This window comes from Ambystoma mexicanum, chromosome 1q (genome assembly GCF_040938575.1).
Source record: "Ambystoma mexicanum isolate Mex_15411 chromosome 1q, UKY_AmexF1_1, whole genome shotgun sequence".
Taxonomy (NCBI): domain Eukaryota; kingdom Metazoa; phylum Chordata; class Amphibia; order Caudata; family Ambystomatidae; genus Ambystoma; species Ambystoma mexicanum.
The window spans coordinates 45601949-45621798 of NC_090922.1; the positions used below are offsets into that span (position 1 = coordinate 45601949).

General features: G+C 48.6%; 1 protein-coding gene across 2 annotated transcripts in view; it reads right to left on the reverse strand.

The window, feature by feature from the left end:
• The window catches only part of LOC138524299 (adenosine receptor A1-like), a 173535-nt gene that overhangs the window by 104613 nt on the left and 49072 nt on the right, over positions 1-19850 (reverse strand). Inside the window, exon 2 of one of the 2 annotated variants that reach the window (XM_069635506.1) lies at positions 11074-11200. The exons of the other annotated variant lie outside the window; for it this stretch is intronic. The gene's annotated coding sequence lies outside the window, so the exon portion shown is untranslated. The remainder of the gene's footprint in view (positions 1-11073; positions 11201-19850) is intronic. 2 annotated transcript variants of the gene reach the window in all.

The following is a 19850-nucleotide window of genomic DNA, read 5'->3' on the forward strand; positions in this document are numbered from 1 at the left end:
CTCATTCAAGGAACCCGGACCCGGACCCGAGTTTGGAGGCAGCTATGCCACAAATAGCGGCATGGCTACCTCCAAACTCGTAATGAGGCCCAATGTGTGGAGTGCGGGACACAGCCCGTTAAAACTGAAAACGTCCTGCAAAATACGGACAGTTGGCCACCCTAGGTATAGCCAGCTCAGCCAATAGTAATGAAGCATGGGAGAGTCCGAGGTTGCAGACCATGGGAGAAAGAAATATTCAAAATACCTCACAGGCACAGCCTAAGCCTCACATCCAGGATTAAAATCTGTTCAGATTGATATATATGTCTGGAAATGATAAACCTTTTTTATTAGGGTGATTATTGTGACCAATAAAAGGAGCAGAGTTCCACTCCCATTACTCACTCAAAAGGATTTCTTGGTGAATCGCTATCACAGACATGTTTCAAATTTAAAATTGTGGGCATTTTTATGTTCCCAAAATGCTCTTTGCTTTTATGAAAATTGCCAGGCTTGGATTCCATTGAGAGATTCTTTGCAGCATGACCTGGGCCGATGACCTGGGCTGTGGCCACGCACTCCGTGCCTGCCCTCTCAAGAAGGAGAGGGTTCCCAGGGTACATTTTCTTTCCATTTCCAGCACTGATCAGCTGTGTGTGACTACTGTGTTCTACGAGCTCCAGTAATCTCCCACAGGTTCGTGCGGCTGCGCTGTGTGAGACAAGACAGCCTCTAAACTGGAGAACCCCTCAAAACCTTGGGAGAGCACTTGATGGAAGTAGAAGAAGCTGGTGTAGCAGCAGTGGGGGCTTTTTCCGAGGGGAGGTGGTTTAGACCCTTCCCGTCTAGCAGGCTGCATCCCAACAACGTGTCACCACCAGGGTAGACAAACGTGGGATGTCTTTACCACCCCTTTTGGCTCCACGAGGAGAGCCAATGGAGAAGGGGGAGCCTCTTTGTCGGCTCGTGTCATGACTAAGCACATGCAGGCGGTCTTGTCTGAGATGGCGGCTCTCCTCTCGGCGCTGTATATAGTGGGAAGCTTGACTAGGGCCATGGAGTCTCATTTGCAATCCCTTGAAAGTAAAATATGGAGTCATGAAAAAGTCATCCAAGCAAAGCAGAATAATATTCAGTCAGGTTAGTGGAGGGCTAGCCTACTGGAGTGGGCAGAACTGAGGGTCTGCATGCTAGAGGCCAGGGGGATCACAGATAACACATTGGAGCCCTTGGATTTTCAGTCAGTGGAGGGCTAGCCTACTGGAGTGGGCGGAACTGAGGGTCTGCATGCTAGAGGCCAGGGGGATCACAGATAACACATTGGAGCCCTTGGATTTTCAGTCAGTGGAGGGCTAGCCTACTGGAGTGGGCGGAACTGAGGGTCTGCATGCTAGAGGCCAGGGGGATCACAGATAACACATTGGAGCCCTTGGATTTTCAGTCAGTGGAGGGCTAGCCTACTAGAGTGGGCAGAACTGAGGGTCTGCATGCTAGAGGCCAGGGGGATCACAGATAACACATTGGAGCCCTTGGATTTTCAGTCAGTGGAGGGCTAGCCTACTGGAGTGGGCGGAATTGAGGGTCAGCCTGCTAGAGGCCAGGGGGATCACAGATAACACATTGGAGCCCTTGGATTTTCAGTCAGTGGAGGGCTAGCCTACTGGAGTGGGCGGAACTGAGGGTCTGCCTGCTAGAGGCCAGGGGGATCACAGATAACAGATTGGAGCCCTTGGATTTTCAGTCAGTGGAGGGCTAGCCTACTGGAGTGGGCGGAACTGAGGGTCTGCATGCTAGAGGCCAGGTGGATCACAGATAACACATTGGAGCCCTTGGATTTTCAGTCAGTGGAGGGCTAGCCTACTAGAGTGGGCAGAACTGAGGGTCTGCCTGCTAGAGGCCAGGGGGATCACAGATAACACATTGGAGCCCTTGGATTTTCAGTCAGTGGAGGGCTAGCCTACTGGAGTGGGCGGAACTGAGGGTCTGCCTGCTAGAGGCCAGGGGGATCACAGATAACAGATTGGAGCCCTTGGATTTTCAGTCAGTGGAGGGCTAGCCTACTGGAGTGGGCGGAACTGAGGGTCTGCATGCTAGAGGCCAGGTGGATCACAGATAACACATTGGAGCCCTTGGATTTTCAGTCAGTGGAGGGCTAGCCTACTGGAGTGGGCGGAACTGAGGGTCTGCATGCTAGAGGCCAGGGGGATCACAGATAACACATTGGAGCCCTTGGATTTTCAGTCAGTGGAGGGCTAGCCTACTGGAGTGGGCGGAACTGAGGGTCTGCATGCTAGAGGCCAGGGGGATCACAGATAACACATTGGAGCCCTTGGATTTTCAGTCAGTGGAGGGCTAGCCTACTGGAGTGGGCGGAACTGAGGGTCTGCATGCTAGAGGCCAGGGGGATCACAGATAACACATTGGAGCCCTTGGATTTTCAGTCAGTGGAGGGCTAGCCTACTGGAGTGGGCGGAACTGAGGGTCTGCATGCTAGAGGCCAGGGGGATCACAGATAAGACATTGGAGCCCTTGGATTTTCAGTCAGTGGACGGCTAGCCTACTGGAGTGGGCGGAACTGAGGGTCTGCATGCTAGAGGCCAGGGGGATCACAGATAAGACATTGGAGCCCTTGGATTTTCAGTCCCAGGTGTCCCCATGACAGTCCTGGATAATGCATTGTGCACAGTGGTCGGTAGTGACTTTTTTAATGGGAGGGGCGTAAATGTTTCTCACAAATATGCGGGAGCAACCAAACAGAGAGAGGGTGCCTGAACCAACAAAGGGACGTTCGGGGTGTTCTCCATGGAATCTTTTTTAAAATAATGGGTTAAAATAAGGCATTTAACAGCACACCATTTTGAAAAATTTGGTAAAAAGCCAGTCAGTTTGCAATTGTTTTTGTTGGGTATCTCATGAAAAAAATCCTATTGATGCAAATCACGGACAGTGCACAGGAGCATTTTCGTGACGCCTTTTCCCCCCACAATATGCATGCCAGTATAAAAACATTTTAATGCTGGCCGTGCTCATATGGTTCCATGCTGGTTGCACCATTACCTGTCAGCATCCCCGTATCAAAACATACTTCTGTTTGCTTTGCGCATAATGCCAGTAAATATACTGTACGAAAACATGTCCATGTTGCAGATATGCCAACATTCTGACTCACCTGGGTGGGAGATGTAATCCGAGAAATCGGGAGTCGCACATTTTCCCATAGGGATGCATTGGGGTTAGAAATATTTAAGGCGGGAGAACGTGGAAAATAACAATATATTTTCACGAAAAGTCAGGAGTCTCCCGCCTAAATCGGGAGAGTTGACATGTATGACGTTGAGTCTGCCAATAATGCCAGTATCCCCATGTTTATTTATGTATGTATTTATTTATTTATTTAATCCTTTACATAGTCCTGCTAGCTTTGCCAGTAAAACCGCCATGCCGCAATAATAAAACATATCAAGACTGGCTGCATCAATATAGGCCAGCCTTGCCACATAAGAGCCCTCATCCTACTGCAGTGGTGTAGCACAACATTTCCCCCACCCCCTCCTGCGAGTCATGCTGACCCCTTCCTTCCCCCAAACTTCTCAACAAAGCAGAGGCCACGCCACCCTCTAGACTGGCCTGGAATACCGTGCAAGAGCAATGCTCATGATGGTCATGCCGCGGCAGGGCCACGCTGAGCACTGCACTAGGTGAAAGATGCAAGTATGTTTTTTAATCAAAGTTTAAATCTTTCATCTAGCATAGAAACAAGTGGGCGGTGCCCGGGCCCTTGAAACCCAAATACACCAGCATCCAGTGGTGACTGGTAACTATTTTAATTGGAGGGGATTCAATATTTGCCCCAAATATGCAAAACCACCCGAATGTGTAGCTATGTAGATCGAACCCACTAAGGTGGGTTTGGGGATTCTCTCCTGAGAACATTTTTCAAATAATGAGTTAAAATTGTGCATTATACAGCATACTTTCTGTGAAAAATTGGGTATAAAGCAAGACTGTTGCGTCTATTGCATTTTTTCATGAGTTACCCTTCAAAACTGATTGAAAGTTACCAACTGTGGACAGGAGCACTTCCCCATCCTCTTTCATGATGCCTTTCCCCAAAATAAATACCAGTTTAAAAAACATGTTCACGCTGGCTGTGCCCTTATATTTCCATGCTAGCTGCACCAATATATGCCACTATCCCCATTTAAGAACGTACTCATATTTGCTTTGTGCATACTGCCAGTAATGATACTGTGAGAAAACATGTCAAAGCTGGCTTTGCCAGTATATGCTTGTACCCCCACGTAAGAACATACTCCTGTTAGCTTTGCCATTAAAAATGCCATGCCACAATAAGAGAGCATATCTAAACTGGCTGCAGTAATGTAAGCCAGTCTAGACAAGCAATAACACGTATCCTGCTTGCTTTATCACAGATGCCCAGTAAAAAATGACATGCTACAGCAACAAATGGCCAGACTAGCTGCACCAAAATGTCAGTCTAGCTTCGTAATAACACGTTTCATGCTTGCTTTATCATAGATGCCCAGTGAAAAATGGCATGTCTGCCCCTGGGCCCTCCAGCGCCTTGCACACACATAATCACATTCATACCCAGCCATTCATTCACCATTCACTCACTCATACGCCTTCTCTCACATTCACTCATGTGCCGCACACCCAGAACATTCACATTGCATTCTGCACATGCGCACCCAGAACATTTACACACGGGGTCAGAAGTAGAGCGCCCTCTTTCCATGTATCAGCCAGCCACAGTAGGCCCCAGCGCAGACCTCATCCTCACCCTGACCCTGACAGAGCCCCCACTCGACATACGGCGCAAGGCCCCTCCACAATGCAGGAGCTGCAGGCATTCCGGCTATTGCAATGTCCTACTAGATTTATACTGATGTCATTAAAACATGCCATGCCACCACAGTAAGAAAAGATATCCAGACTGACCCCCCAACGTAAGCCACTGTTGCCACATAAAATAGCACAAAGGAGATCAAGAGTAAAGCACACACGAATACAGCCATGTCATAACCATCTTGCTTCTTTACACAATACTTAAGTTTCATTTTCCCAATGGAAATGCAGATCTTCAAACAGCAGACGTGCAGGTTGATGTGGGACTGTAGTCCATGAATGGTGGAATAAATCGCATTTGACATGTGTAAGTCTGATAGCTCCACACAGGGGGAACTACATTCCAACAGAGCCCGATAGCTCTACACGGAGGGAACTACATTCCAACAGAGCCTGATAGCTCTAGACAGGGGGAACTGCATTCCAACAGAGCCTGATAGCTCTACGCAGAGGGAACTACATTCCAACAGAGCCTGATAGCTCTACAAAGGGGGAACTACATTCCAACAGAGCCTGATTTCTCTACAAAGGGGGAACTGCATTCCAACAGAGCCTGATAGCTCTACGCAGAGGGAACTACATTCCAACATAGCCTGATAGCTCTACAAAGGGGGAACTGCATTCCAACAGAGCCTGATAGCTCTACAAAGGGGGAACTGCATTCCAACAGAGCCTGATAGCTCTACGCAGAGGGAACTACATTCCAACAGAGCCTGATAGCTCTACGCAGAGGGAACTACATTCCAACAGAGCCTGATAGCTCTACAAAGGGGGAACTGCATTCCAACAGAGCCCGATAGCTCTACACGGAGGGAACTACATTCCAACAGAGCCTGATAGCTCTAGACAGGGGGAACTGCATTCCAACAGAGCCTGATAGCTCTACGCAGAGGGAACTACATTCCAACAGAGCCTGATAGCTCTACAAAGGGGGAACTACATTCCAACAGAGCCTGATTTCTCTACAAAGGGGGAACTGCATTCCAACAGAGCCTGATAGCTCTACGCAGAGGGAACTACATTCCAACATAGCCTGATAGCTCTACAAAGGGGGAACTGCATTCCAACAGAGCCTGATAGCTCTACAAAGGGGGAACTGCATTCCAACAGAGCCTGATAGCTCTACGCAGAGGGAACTACATTCCAACAGAGCCTGATAGCTCTACGCAGAGGGAACTACATTCCAACAGAGCCTGATAGCTCTACAAAGGGGGAACTGCATTCCAACAGAGCCTGATAGCTCTACGCAGAGGGAACTACATTCCAACAGAGCCTGATAGCTCTACGCAGAGGGAACTACATTCCAACAGAGCCTGATAGCTCTACAAAGGGGGAACTGCATTCCAACAGAGCCTGATAGCTCTACAAAGGGGGAACTGCATTCCAACAGAGCCTGATAGCTCTACGCAGAGGCAACTGCATTCCAACAGAGCCTGATAGCTCATTCTGGGACTTCTTGTTTAGCTTCGACCATATGTCTGGACACGCAGGGCCTGATTCACAGAATGTTTCCCTATGGGGTTGCGCCATTGTAAAACGCTTCTGCAAATCAGGCCCATACTCTGCAATTGCAAAGGGCCACTGGCTGCTTCTTTGCCATCCCTGCCGCCTTGTATATGTGGTGTTGGTGAAGTAGACGTGTATGTTCCTTCACACCATGACCCTGCTTTGTTTGCTGCTTTGCAATCTTGTACCCATGATGTGTGCCTAGTCCAGTAAAAGTTCCTATAGGTCCTAGAATGCAAACAGAAAATACATTTGGGGTTGGATGGGCTGCTCACAGGTGACATGTTGGACAACTTGAGTAGTTTGTATTATTTGAACATCGGAGTGCTGAGCGCAATTAAAATGATACATCTGTGCCTCCAAGTTTCTTGTAGACATATAACACCTAATTAAACACACAATAAATACACATTCTGTGCTGCAGGTTGACCCATACATTAGATCGCATCGGTGAGGAGTTTGCCGCGACAATCTCACCATAGCGCCTAGAGGGCTAAACCAGAGATCTAACTAGGTCCCAGGTGAGGTGCAAGTTCTGCATCCTGCACAATGTGTGTTTCTCTGCATTCTGTCACTCGTAGTTTGGCTTTTCATTTAAAAATGTGGAACTATAAGCGACAGAGAACAAAGTAAAGCGGGCAGATCTAGTGAAACGGGGACAACTTGAGTTGTGTGTGAATATGGTGTGGGTTGGTAGTATTATTAATAAAGGTTGCGTGTTTTTTTCATTATTTGACTCAAATGAATAAAACACAGTGTTGCATGAAAGGTGCATTTTGTTTGCTTGTCGAACGCGTAGCTCTTTACATTTTTTTAAAGTATATACTCCAAGTTTTTTTTCACAAATGAACCAATCAGCTGTTCAGAGCTGCAGTGGGGACTTGGCTTTAAAATGCGTGTGGACCATCATAATTAGCGCCGCTGACAGCACTTTGCTTGAAGAGTGGGAATTCTGCACACGAAAGGGTTACTGAGGATGGACTCGCCCGCATGAGCCATTTCCCATTCATTGTGCCTGGTGGGCCTGTCTGTTAGGCGGCCCTAATCTGGCAACAGAGCTGTAAACCACAGCTCCAGCCAGGGAAGCCACAGGGAGCCCAGCAGAAAGCCCCGTCTGAAGGCAAGACCCCTCTGACTGAAGCAGTTGCCGGGTTGGGCGGGACTGGGGTAGCAGGGGCGGTAGGAGCAGGCAATGTGGACCGCCTGCATCTGGATTGGGCTTGCCTCGGACGCACCGCCTCCTCCTAGCACCCTAATGACTAAAGAGGGTGGGCGGTGGGGCTCCCCGCTTTTCGCGGCCCCCTGGGGGGCGTTGGGCCATGGCGGAAAGAGACAACATTTAATGGAGGGGTGTGGATCGACCTCCCCCCTCCTCGGAATTCACTGCCGCCGGGCCCTGCCATGACACCGCTGTGCCTTCTGGGAGAAGACTTTTCCATCCCACCCACCCTGCATGATGGCTTGGGAGGAGGTGTAACAGGTGGAGGAGGACCATAGGGACAGAGAGTTGCCCCTCCTAGTGACCCCAGTGTCAGTAAGGTACAGTGACAAGGGCTCGCTGCCTCCCACGTTGAGAGTTTCAGGTCGGCTGGGGTCCCGGAAGAGCTGGCGGGGGGGCAGGATCAGGAGTCAGTCGGTGCAGGGCGGAGTACTGCGCCTCCTGGTATCACCCCAAAAAAGGGCAGAGTGGGGAGGCAAGGCAGGTCGGGGGCCTCACTGTCATGCACTGCCCAGGGGTCGGAGATTAAGGTCCACCTGGACCACCTGTTGGTAAATGGGAGGAACATGTGTGCAAAGCATCGGGGATAACGCCCAACGCTAATAGCGCTACCACAACTCAGTCTGGCGCAATTTGCGCTGGATCACTAATTGCGCAGGGTGGTAAATCCTCATTCATTGGGCCCATAGGACCCAATGGGATTGAGGAGCGCTATTACTACCGGCGGTAATAGCGGCAGCAGTAATAGCACCGAAAACAGCCTAAGAATTGGCATTTTAACCTCCAGCAAAAACCTTAAGGTAAAAATGACATTTTCCACCCAACTCGTGATTTTGGCAGCCCTTAAATTCAGTGGTAATACCGATCCCACCTCATTTAAGGGCTCAGGCCAAACTCGTGATGAGGCCCAATGACAGTTCTCACACTCTCTCACACACACCTTAACACGCCACAGCCCTTCCCTGATGGACAACTGGCTGCAAAGTTTAAATCTCCAAGCTTTTTGTCTTGGGACTCCAGAGTCTTGCACCCCTGACTGCATTCCCACCGGAGAAGGACAGAGATAAAATCCCGATTTATTGTAAATCGGACAAAGCTGCACAAATAATGGGCAGGTGGCTAATCTACTCCTTTCAGCATGGACCCGGTGGCCACTGCGGTGGCAATGTACGCGTGACATCGCATTCACAGATCCGAATCCCAGCATGGCCTCCTCAGCTCTTCATTCATAAGGATTATAGAAAATCAAGCAATTGTAACAGCTGTTACTACAGTGCTTCGAAGCAGGATTCACAGGGCAGTGGGCGGCAAAAAGTGTGTGGCACCCCCTTATTTGCATAAATAGTGACATCAATAATATTACAGAAAATGTCATTATAGAATGCATCTTCAATACGCAAAGGTATCATGGGAAGCTAAATACACTTTGCCATGAGTAAGGCACCAGACAACTAAACTGTGACTTCCAGTATATGAATTGTCAGTATTAATATTTACCTATGGGGCAATATGAGTGAGGCTTTTTTTTTTTGAAGTAGCAGTGTGAGCTGAATACCTTATATAGAATTTTAATGTTGGAAGATAATGCATATTGAGATCAAAGGATTTGGCCAGGAAAACACACTTTGGTTAAGCGGAGAAGCTGTGATTTGAGACCAGTTTGAAATTCAGGAACTCGAACAAATGTAATTGGTAGAAACATTTTTTGCAAAAGGTCTTTTGGAAACTTTTGTTTGCAAACACCATCTGACTATGGAAGGCATTGCAGGAATATGGTGATTGTCTTTTTGCTAACTGAAGTTAAATGCTGTTGTTGCAGGTGTTTCCCTTTTGTTTTTATTTTTATTGTACAAATATTTGGCCATACTGTCCAAATTAGCAAGATACTTTTATTTCAGAAGTTACAGTTAAGGATTATTTTGTCTGTCAAAAGAAATAGGGCCTCATTACACGGTAGGCGGTAAGGGATTACCGGTACCGATAAGGTCACCGGTAATCCCTTAGCGCCCTACTATGAGGTCCCTCAGCGGCTCCCATCCTTAACGCCTGGTCTGACCAGGTGATACGGACGGGACCCGCTGAGGGACTTCAAAGCTAATAACAGTACCGCAAATTGCGGTACCGGTATTAGCTCCTTCCCCATTCCCATTGAGCCCTATGGGGGCTCGAAGGGGAATGGGGAATGGTGCCCGGAATGGGGATTTACAGGGTCCTCCAGGGTCGGAATGACCCGGTAAGTCCCCATACCGTCTACCCGGACCCGGTATGCGGTAAGGGAGTAGCCATGCCACTAATAGCAGCATGGTTACCTCCTACCGTGTACTGAGGCCCACAGACTCCAAGCAGGTTCCAAGAATGTCGTGTCAGGGCAGTGATTGACTCTGGGTCAGACAGGGTGAGTTGCGTCTACTGCCAAATAACATTACATGAGTACTCACATTTCTTCCCCAGAAATCCTGAAGGGAATCTTTATGGGAAACAGTCATACTTATGAAAACATGAATGAAGTTACAGCCTTGAGGTACATCAAGGGGAGAGGAGTTGTCTACGGGATTCGAGTCTTGCCAACAGTGAGGCATTTACACTTCTAAAACATTTTCAAAAGGAAATTTCCTAGCATCATTTTGCAGACATTACAGAAACATTGCACCGATGCATGTGCATTTAGCACGAGTGCAAACATTGGTCTGGTGTAAAAAAACATATTTATATCCATTGTTGCAGTAGGGCAAACATTGGCCTGGTGCAAACATGCATGGAAAGAATGTATGCTTTGCTCTAGGGCAACCTGTTCCCTTGGCACTGTGGCAATGGTTCTGTAATGCCGCCCCAATACTGCATCTTCACATTAGGATTTGGGCAATTTTATTTATAATAGTTCCTTAAAAAACAAAAGGTTTTAGAAATACTTCTGTTGTTTTGTCATAAAAGGCTGTCCTCAAGATGAAACAACATTGACTTTATTAGATTTCCCTTGAGGGCAGGTTTTTTCTTAAAAAGACCCCACTTATCCCTGATTAGTGTATTTTCTGGGAGGTGGGTATATTTGGTATATCTAGGACCTACAGTCCTCGCGTCAGCTTCTTTTTTTTGTTTTGTTATTTTCCTTTGTCTTGATGTTTGGTATTATAGAGAGTTTTTCTTTATATTTCTGTGTGTTTGGTACACAGTAATGATCCTCGATCAGTCCTTATCTTCATTAGGGTTGATCGTACTGTATTCTGACATATTGCGTTCAGGTATGCAGGTACAGTGTTGTGATGAGCCGACCGGTTTCAGTGGTATGAGACCACTTTCATCAGGGCTGAAACAGCTTAACCATGTATGCTGATGTCGGTGTTTTTAGGACTAGATATAGCTTCCTTACATGCAGGTGGACCAGTCTGTATGGATACAGAACGGGGAGGGGACGGAGGGGAGAAAAATGGAGGGGAAGGAGAGAAGACACGACACGATGATGAGTAGTATTGAGGCTACATCATTTGTCTGTTTTTCACCTGGTGTGGTATCTTACTCCCCCCAATTTTTTGGTGTCTTCTCTTCTTGGGAGGGTCCTAGATGTATGGATGTAGGCTTCAGTCCTACTGCAGATGCCACTGTAAATAAGACTTCTGCACAGGGTACCTAGATATGGACCGAAATATGATTGGGGTCATTAACTAGGTCAATGTATCCATTCCCAATACTGCAACCAGCAAGAATGCATATTTCTCTTATGAACCAAGAACCACCCGCTGCAGGGAGGCCACATATAATATGCAGATTGTGTGCTGCTGCAATCTTACTTTATGTGATGTTATCAAGTGAATTTTACACTCATCACAATTATTTAATTGATTAAAACATACAGTATACAAATAATTATTTAAAATATCATTGAAATATCATTAAAAATAGAAAGAAAAAAACATAAAATCTGTGATCACACAAAACAATCGATCAGGGGCTTACCAATACAGGGTCAATTTCTTGGCCGGCCGTTACATACATAAAATGCTACCGCAGTGGTCACCAGAGATTCTGCATCAAATATCCCCCCCAAAATTGATCTGAGGAGTAGGAGCGAGCTTCGCTATAGGCCCTGTTATACTCTGTGCTAAGTGCAACACTCTGAGTCAAAATATGGCATGCCGTTTCCACCTGCCTAGAGCATAATCTGCATAGTCTTTCACCTCTAGATAAACCCGCCCGTGCCCCCGTGTTTACTAAAAAGGGAAGCGTTTGAAGGCAAACCGCCAATATAACTCTTACCAACATGGGGAGGCAAAATTTTACCAGGTAGGACTTTGACGGATCAAGTGTAAAAGCCGGGTGGGCATAGGACTCACATTTTCGAAGGCCGGCCATGTGGTCTAGGGCAGTGGCTGCGTCATGGTGAATGAATTTCTCTTCAATCCTTGTCAGAATGAAATCCAGCCAAGACTCTGGAGAATTACCCATGCCAATCTCCAATAAATAGCGTTTCACCACCCTCTCCAACTCCCTAAACCAAACACTTTTTGAGAATCTCTTAGAGTGCTCCCCCGCCCTAGCCAGAAGAGTACCAACACCTAGACAGCCATAACATATCTTGGCACAGAACTTACTGGCTTCCATTTTCCAGAGCGTCAATAGAGAAGTAAGGCCCAGCTCCAACCTAATCGCCTCCAATGGTACCCTCCCTGGTACTCCCACTAGGGACTGCAGAATTTTTGCCTCCAATCTGGGAAGCCACTCTACTGCCCTTAATGAGAATACCTCGAGTGCATAAAGTATGCATGGGATAGTTGAAAATCTATAGGCGATCATTTTTGCCTCTATTGAACGCCCACCCTGGGAATCAATCATTCTTTACAGAAACAGCCATTTGTACCAGGGCCTGTTTGGGATCCCCACTGCTAAATATGCCAAGGATAAACAAGGTTTAATGGGGACTCCCAAGTACCTACACTCTGTAACCTGCTCTAACTTCACTCCCCCAACCTCCATTTACAAAAAGGAGCTCCATATGCTCCTTTCCCACAAATCCTTACTTTAATTTTAGAAGCATTTGTGTCAATGCTGTGGTTGCCTGCAAAGGTATGTAGGGCATTAAGTGAATGCTGCAGACATAGTGGGGTACAGTCTAAGATCACTGTATCGTCAGCATAAAGTAGGCATGGGAGGGGGGCTGTTCCATAATATGGTGGATGATTCTCAATCGCGTTAAGCACCATGGGTAGCTCAGATGTATACACGTTATATAATAAGGGGGCCAAGGGACATCTCTGTTTCAACCACCGCACGGTGCTGAGTGGACTCGACAAGTCCCCTTCTCGAGACAATCTCATCCGGACCCTGGTTGTCACTATACAGTGCTTTGATAAAATAGAAGAGAGTTGGATCTATACCACATGCTTCCGGCTTTCCCCAGAGTTTTGATCTAATAACACTGTCGAAAGCTGCAGCATAGTCAATGAAGCATAGGTATAGCACCACTCCCGAATAAGATTGCGTGTCCGAAATAAGGATTAGCAAGGTCCATATTGAATGGGAGTTCCCACAACATTTTCTAAAACCTGTCTGTTGATAACTCAATAGGCCCTTCTCCCTGACCCATGCTGACAGCAGCTCCAATAACAAGGTGGCAAAGAGCTTGGAGTTGCAGTCCAGCATTGCGAGGAGCCTAAAGTTGGATGGAAGACTCTGCGGCTCCTTCTTATGAACAGGAATGTGTATAGATGATTTCCATGACGGGTATGACTCCAGAGTCGCAGACCAGCTTAAATAGCATAGAAAGTAGTGCCGCCCACCATTGTGGATCACCCTTGATGGCCTGTGCAACCTGGTCTTAATGTCCCATGGCCCTAAAAGCCTTAGACCTCATTATGCAGGTCACTGGGTTTGCCCCCCCTAATATGCCTACTTACCAGGGAATCAGCCATGGGTTCTCCCAACTCTCCCGCAATTGGTTGCCTCTCTTGTCCAGAGAGTTTTTCTATGTGCTACGACCATTCCTCCTCTGAAATGCCCACCAATTCCTTGGCCTCCATACCCACCCGATCACTCAGAATGAGGTGCCAGCTTTTTTTTTAGTTGTGGTTTTTTATTATACAGTTTATACATTTCCAACCTTCATTATTTCATGAAAATCTGTGCCCGTTCAGCAATCTTTCTTAACTAGCCCTAGCTGCTGAGATGGATTGAGGTTTTTCAATCCTGGTCAGACAACGACTTCTCTTTATCCTTCGCACAACCCCATTCAATTATCTTTTCCTTTTATAAATGCCGGAATCAAAAACACTCCCTGGTCGGGTCTGTTTATTGTGCTTAAGGGTGTGTCTAAGGTCTTCAGGACAGAAAAGGGACCATACCAGTGTACAGGAGGGCGGAGCGACCTCTGACGGGCCCATGGGATCAGAGCTCACCCTCGAGTACTTTAAGACGAGATAGCTGCACCATGAGGTGGATGGGGTGCAGGATTCTCTTACTCCAACACCAATTAATAAGGAGAACTCAATGGTTTGGCAAAGGGAAGTCCGTTTAATGACAAGTACAAAAACAGGGAAGCAATAGGAAATCAACAGTGATGCGGTCGCCCGTCTTGCTTCAACTTCCGAATTCCTCATTCAGACATCAATAGTTATAGCAAATTCTCATCATCATTGACGTGTAACACTCAAAAGTTTGTCATGCAATTCTATTGGTTAAAAAGATAACTTAAGTATAGGTGCTATATCTGTATATGGTAACAGAGTGTGAGGATTGGATAACTCTTATCGGGTGGGCGTCTACGCCCATCCCTCTACATCACTCGTGCTCGACACTACAAGTACGACATCTCATTGGTTCTACTAGCTATAGGACCCTAGATTAATTGATCCATTGTGATTGGGTCAGTTACACCCCCAGGCATAAATCTCCTCTTTTAATTAGCAGCATGCAGAATGTTCACCCAGATGCAGTGTGCTCCACGATTCACCCTGCCTCCCTTCCATCAATCAATACTTTAGGGCTATGTGTTAATTAGTTGGCTGAGGTTGGCCTCAAAACTGTAGCTTCTTATCTGGAAATGTTATGGCATCTTCTGGTTTTGGGTGACATCAGACGTTGGTACCTCTTCACGCTTGGCTGGTCACATGTTAGTACACCGTGAATCTGCTTCATTTTCCCTCTATTTGCGTATTTGATTCTCCCTTCGGCCTTGCCACCTGACTGGGCCTCCTTATCTCAACCTTCACGGGGCAAGCTGCTATGCTCTTAAGTTTCGATTCTTCGAAGTTGCCGCTCTCCTCCCTTCCTTGGGTTGACCTCAAATTCCCAGACATGAGCTGCTTTTTGCTAAGTTTCCATTCGGCTGTTTCTTCCAGCTTTGCTGGAGTATGAATCTTGGCCTGTTTGACCCCTACTATCCTGGGCTTAATTCTGCTTTTTGTAAAATGGAGTCGCACTTGTATAATATAATTTATTGAGATAGATATATATTTGGCGCTTGCCGCTCTATTCTTCTACTAAGCATAGCAAGCAGCACTGTTTTCTTAGCTTCTTGTGTTCCAAGCCTATTTACAGGTGTTAGCTAGTTGCATATTTTCAGCCTACTTAATGGTTACGTCTCTTTATATTTAAACATTGTTTCTTCTTCTAAGTCCATTACATCATTATTCCTTACATTTCGTCTTTGCGTGTCATCTTTTGATTGTCGTTTACGTTCATCTGTAAGTCTGTCTGGGCCCTTGTGTCATCACCATTCGCCTTCAATGAAGGCCCTTTGGGTCTCTTCGGGGACAGTTTGTAAGTAGTCTTCATTTCGTGTCAGCTTTTGGTACGGTTGTCGCAATGGGTACCGTGCTGACCATGGTTGTCTGGTTATTGTCACTTCAACAGGTATTGCTCTTCTGATGGTCACTGGGCAGAGCCCTAGTGCTGTTCTCTGTTGGTTTATTTGCTCCTCATAAGTCACATATCTCGGTGAGTATGTTCCTGGTATTTCAAAATGGGTGGCTGGAGTGCAGGCCATATCTGGGACCTCCTCTACACCTCCCCCAAATCTCCATTGCAAAATGTCCTGTATGTCGTAGCCAGATGGACCCAGGGCCACGTTAAACTTTTCAATAAGGCTCACTGACCATTGCAGCCTATTTCCCTGGATGTTTACGGAGAGGCTGGCTTTTGAAGGCTCAGAAGGAGCATGACATGGCCCCTGGCCACTGTGGGCTTCAGCAGCAGTTTGGGGACTCGAATGGTCAAGTTAGGGTTTGTGAAAATGAAGTCAATATAGCTATTATGGTGGCTATTAGACCATGTATATTCATTTCCACCCTCATTGGCCTTCAGGAGCAGTAACTCAAACTCTGCCAGGGCAGCCTGTTGTGGCCTGAATGGATGACAGGACGCAATAGGGTTTCTAACAGTCTTTATTGACTGAGAACAAGGGAGAATGTCTTAAGGTGGACTGGTGGCGCGGGGCGCTTACTCACTGTTGAACTGACCAGGTCCTGTGCTTCCCCAGTTACTTCACTGTGGAAGGATTGTGCTCACCGGTGGCACGCTGTAAACTCATAGGGCCCCCATGAAGCCTCCATTGGCTGTGGTGTTATGCCCTATGAGCTGTAGAGATGGTCCTGGAGATGATTCTCCTTTCTGTGAAATCAGAAGCAGCGCTCCTGTGCGACCGCTCTCGCTGGCAGGGCGCCAACTGTGAAGCGGGAACGTTTTCCCGCGGAGCGTGGGCTCGCGAGATCCCGTGCATCGAGATCTCGCGAGAACACGCTCCCGCGATCACGTGATGTCCCCACACACCTCCTCTGCTGGAAAAAGGAATGGGAGGTCACTCCATGATGAAGTCCGCATATTTCCCGGGCTTCCTTCTCTCTCTCTGGGGCCTGCCAGGATCCGGGTATGTAGCGGGATCGATGAAGTGTCCTTGTGAGGGTGCTGGCGAATCGGGATCTCTTTGCCCAGCTCCTTGCTGTGATCCCCTGGGTGTGGTTGGGAAAAGGGAGCTTGCGAGATCGTTGCGATGTTGCGGCTCTACGATGTCTCCACTCGGGAGATGATGGTTCTCGTATGGCTCTTGGCAGACCTGATCTCCTCCAGTGTCTCCAGGGGAGTGTACAGTATCATCTTTCCTGCGGTACATGGCTACCCTCTCTAGATTCCATCTCCTGCCATCGCTGGTGCGGATGTGGTTTGTCCCTCTCTCCATGACTTCTATGGGACTGCTGTATTTGGAACCTGTGATGGTGTCCTTGTGGGGAAGTCGTATCTTCACCAGATCCCCTTTGTTGACTTGTGTGTGTCGAGCGGCTCGGCGCAAGTCCCCCTGTGCTTTCATTGCTTCTTTGTTGCGCTGCATGCGGCACGTTACGTCAGCCATGTCGACGTCTTCGTCGGCCCTCACTTGCTGAAGCCATGGTGGTACCAGTGAGGATGCCGCCCTTCTCCCCCTCAGCAGATGGAACGGAGAAACACTTGTGACGGCATTGGGGGTGAGACGGTGAGCCGCTACGGCTTCTTTGACCGTCTTGTATGGGTCTAGGCCCGAGGCGTGGGCCAGTTGCAGCGCCCCTTTGATGAAACGGTTGGCCCGCTCGACTAGGCCATTTGCCTGTGGGTGGTATAGACTCGCTTTCCGCTGTTTGATGTTGTTAAGCTTGAGAAATTTCTCCATTTCCCTGGATACTAGTTGGACTCCGTTGTCCGTGACGAGTTCTTCGGGCAGGCCCTCCCGCTGAAATATGGCGGTGAGAGTTTCAATGACTGTTCCCGTAGTGATGTCCGGGGTGAAGTCAGCTTCCACCCATTTGGAAAAGTAGTCGACCAAAACTATCCCGTATCTGTGCTCAGGGGGCATGTTGTCCAGCGGCCCTATGAAATCCAGCCCCAATTTTCGCCACACCCCTTTGGGGACTTCGGTGGGCAGCATGGGGGCTTGCCTCACGGCTAGGCGCTTGTCGCTGTTGGAGCATTCGTGGCACCTGTCGACCATCTGCCGAACGTCCTGGTCCATACCTGGCCACCAGTATGCGTCGCGTATCCTTCTTCTGGTCATGTTGCACCCTAAGTGGCCCGAGTGTGCTCTGCACAGTATGACTTTACGGATTCCGCTGGGTGGGATGATTTGATCACCTCTGAGAATGAGACCGTTCATGGCGGTAATTTCCTCATTCACCTTCCAGTAGGGGCGAAGGCCTTCAGGGATCGCTCTCTCGTTGGGCCATCCATTTCGAACCCAGGTGCTTACGTGCCTTAGAGCGAGGTCCTGCTCGAACTCTTCTTGCCAGTGGCGCTCGCTCATTTCCATGTACTCGACGTTCCTCAGGTCGCCGATGGACGCAACGACACATTCGTCTTCCAGGAATGTGGTGCCGGGGGCGCTTTGGTTGAGGAGCCTGGACATGCAGTCCGCTTGTGCGTTTTTCCAGCCCGCAATGTGTTGTATCTCGTAGGTGTACTCTTGGAGCTTCGCGGCGATCCTGGCCAGTCTGGGGGTGGCCGTCCTGGTGCCGCCCGGGCTCAACATGTGGATTAGCGGCTTGTGATCGGTGATCAACTTGAATCTTGTCCCCCATACGTATGATCTGAAGTAATCGACGGCCCAAGCGCATGCCAACATCTCTTTCTCTACCGTAGAGTAATTCTTCTCGGATGAGGATAATGCCTTGGATGCAAACGCCACAATGTTCTCTGTGTCGCCCTTTTTCTGGGTCAAGGTGGCCCCTAGGCCGTATGCGCTGGCGTCAGTGGTGATGTAGGTGTCCCATTCAGGGTTGTATGGTTTAAGGCACGGCGCGTGTAGAATCCTATTCTTGATTTCGCCGAAGGCCTCATCTTGTTCTGGGCCCCAAGAGTACGCTGCCCCCTTCTTCAGAAGCTCCCTCATGGGAGACGTGGTCTCAGAGAACCTGGGGACGAATTTGGCATAGTACTCAGCTAGGCCTAAGAATGAGCGCAGTTCCTCTTTAGACATCGGCGCCGGCGCCTCAGTAATGGCCTCCATGAGGTTCCTTTTGGGGCTCACCCCATCACTCGAGATGCAGTACCCAAGATACTCTACTTTGTTCACCCCGAAGACACACTTTTCATGGCGTAGGCGAATGCCTTCCTCCTGAAGCCTGGTTAGGACTGACTTGAGCGCCTTGTCATGGGTCTCGCTGTCCTTGGCGTATACCAGAATGTCGTCTTGGAAGAATGAGACGTTGGTGAGGCCTTTCAATAGAGAGTTCATCATCCTCTGGAATGCGGATGCTGCGGACGATAACCCGAAAGGCATGCGGGTGTATTGGAAGGTGCCAAAAGGAGTGATGAACGCCGTCAGGGGGCGGGAGGACTTGTGTAGGGGGATCTGGTGATAGGCATCCCGCATGTCCAGCTTCGAGAAAATGGCCGCCTCTTTCATCATGAGGACAATCTCGTTGATGCTGGGGAGCGGAAAGCTATCCGTGATCACCTCCAAGTTCAGGCTTCTCAGGTCGATGCAGATCCTGAGGTCGTTGCTGGACTTCTTCTTAACTAGTACCACCGGACTCAGCCATTGCGAGGATTCCACGGTTTCGATGGTTCCTTCCTCGACCATCTTCCTCAGGTGAGCGTCCAAAGCTGGTCTTGCGGTGGCAGGCACCGCCCTTACTTTGTGCTTGACTGGGGTGGCGTTGGGTTTTAGTCGAATTTTGTGTACGAAGTTTCTCACTTTTCCCGGTCTCTCGGAGAACAGGTTTGGAAAGATCTCCTTATAGTTTTGCGCTGCTCCTGACGAGATCATGAGCACCTGTTCCGGAGTGCTGGGATCTAGTTTCATGCTGAGTTTGTGTTGGTCATCCCACCCCAGCACGGCAGGACCTTTGGGGGAAAAATACACCTTGGTGGTGGTAGACCTCCCCTTGAAATCGATGCGGGCCTTGACGTAGCCCAACAGGTCGACCGTTGCCCCTCCAAACACGGTGGGTTTTTGCCTGGTGGATCTAATCTCCACTCTTTCTTGTCCCATCATCTCCTTGTACGTGTCGATGGGCAGAATGGTGAGGTCGGATCCCGAATCAGCCATGACGCGCGTTTCCATTCCGTCCACTTTAATGGTGCAGTGGGGCTTTTCCCTCCTGGCATGGGGGGCATTGACCATGACAACCATGGGTCTGTCCAGCAGTTCATCCTCATCGGTGGAGGTGCAGTCACCGTCGACACGGGACACGGTTTTCTCCCGCCACATGCATGCTGGAGCCACGTGGCCAATGCGTCCGCACTTGGAGCATTCTTTATTCCTGGCGGGACAGTCGCGGTCGTTCGCCATGTGCTTGAGACTGGCGCATCTGTAGCATTT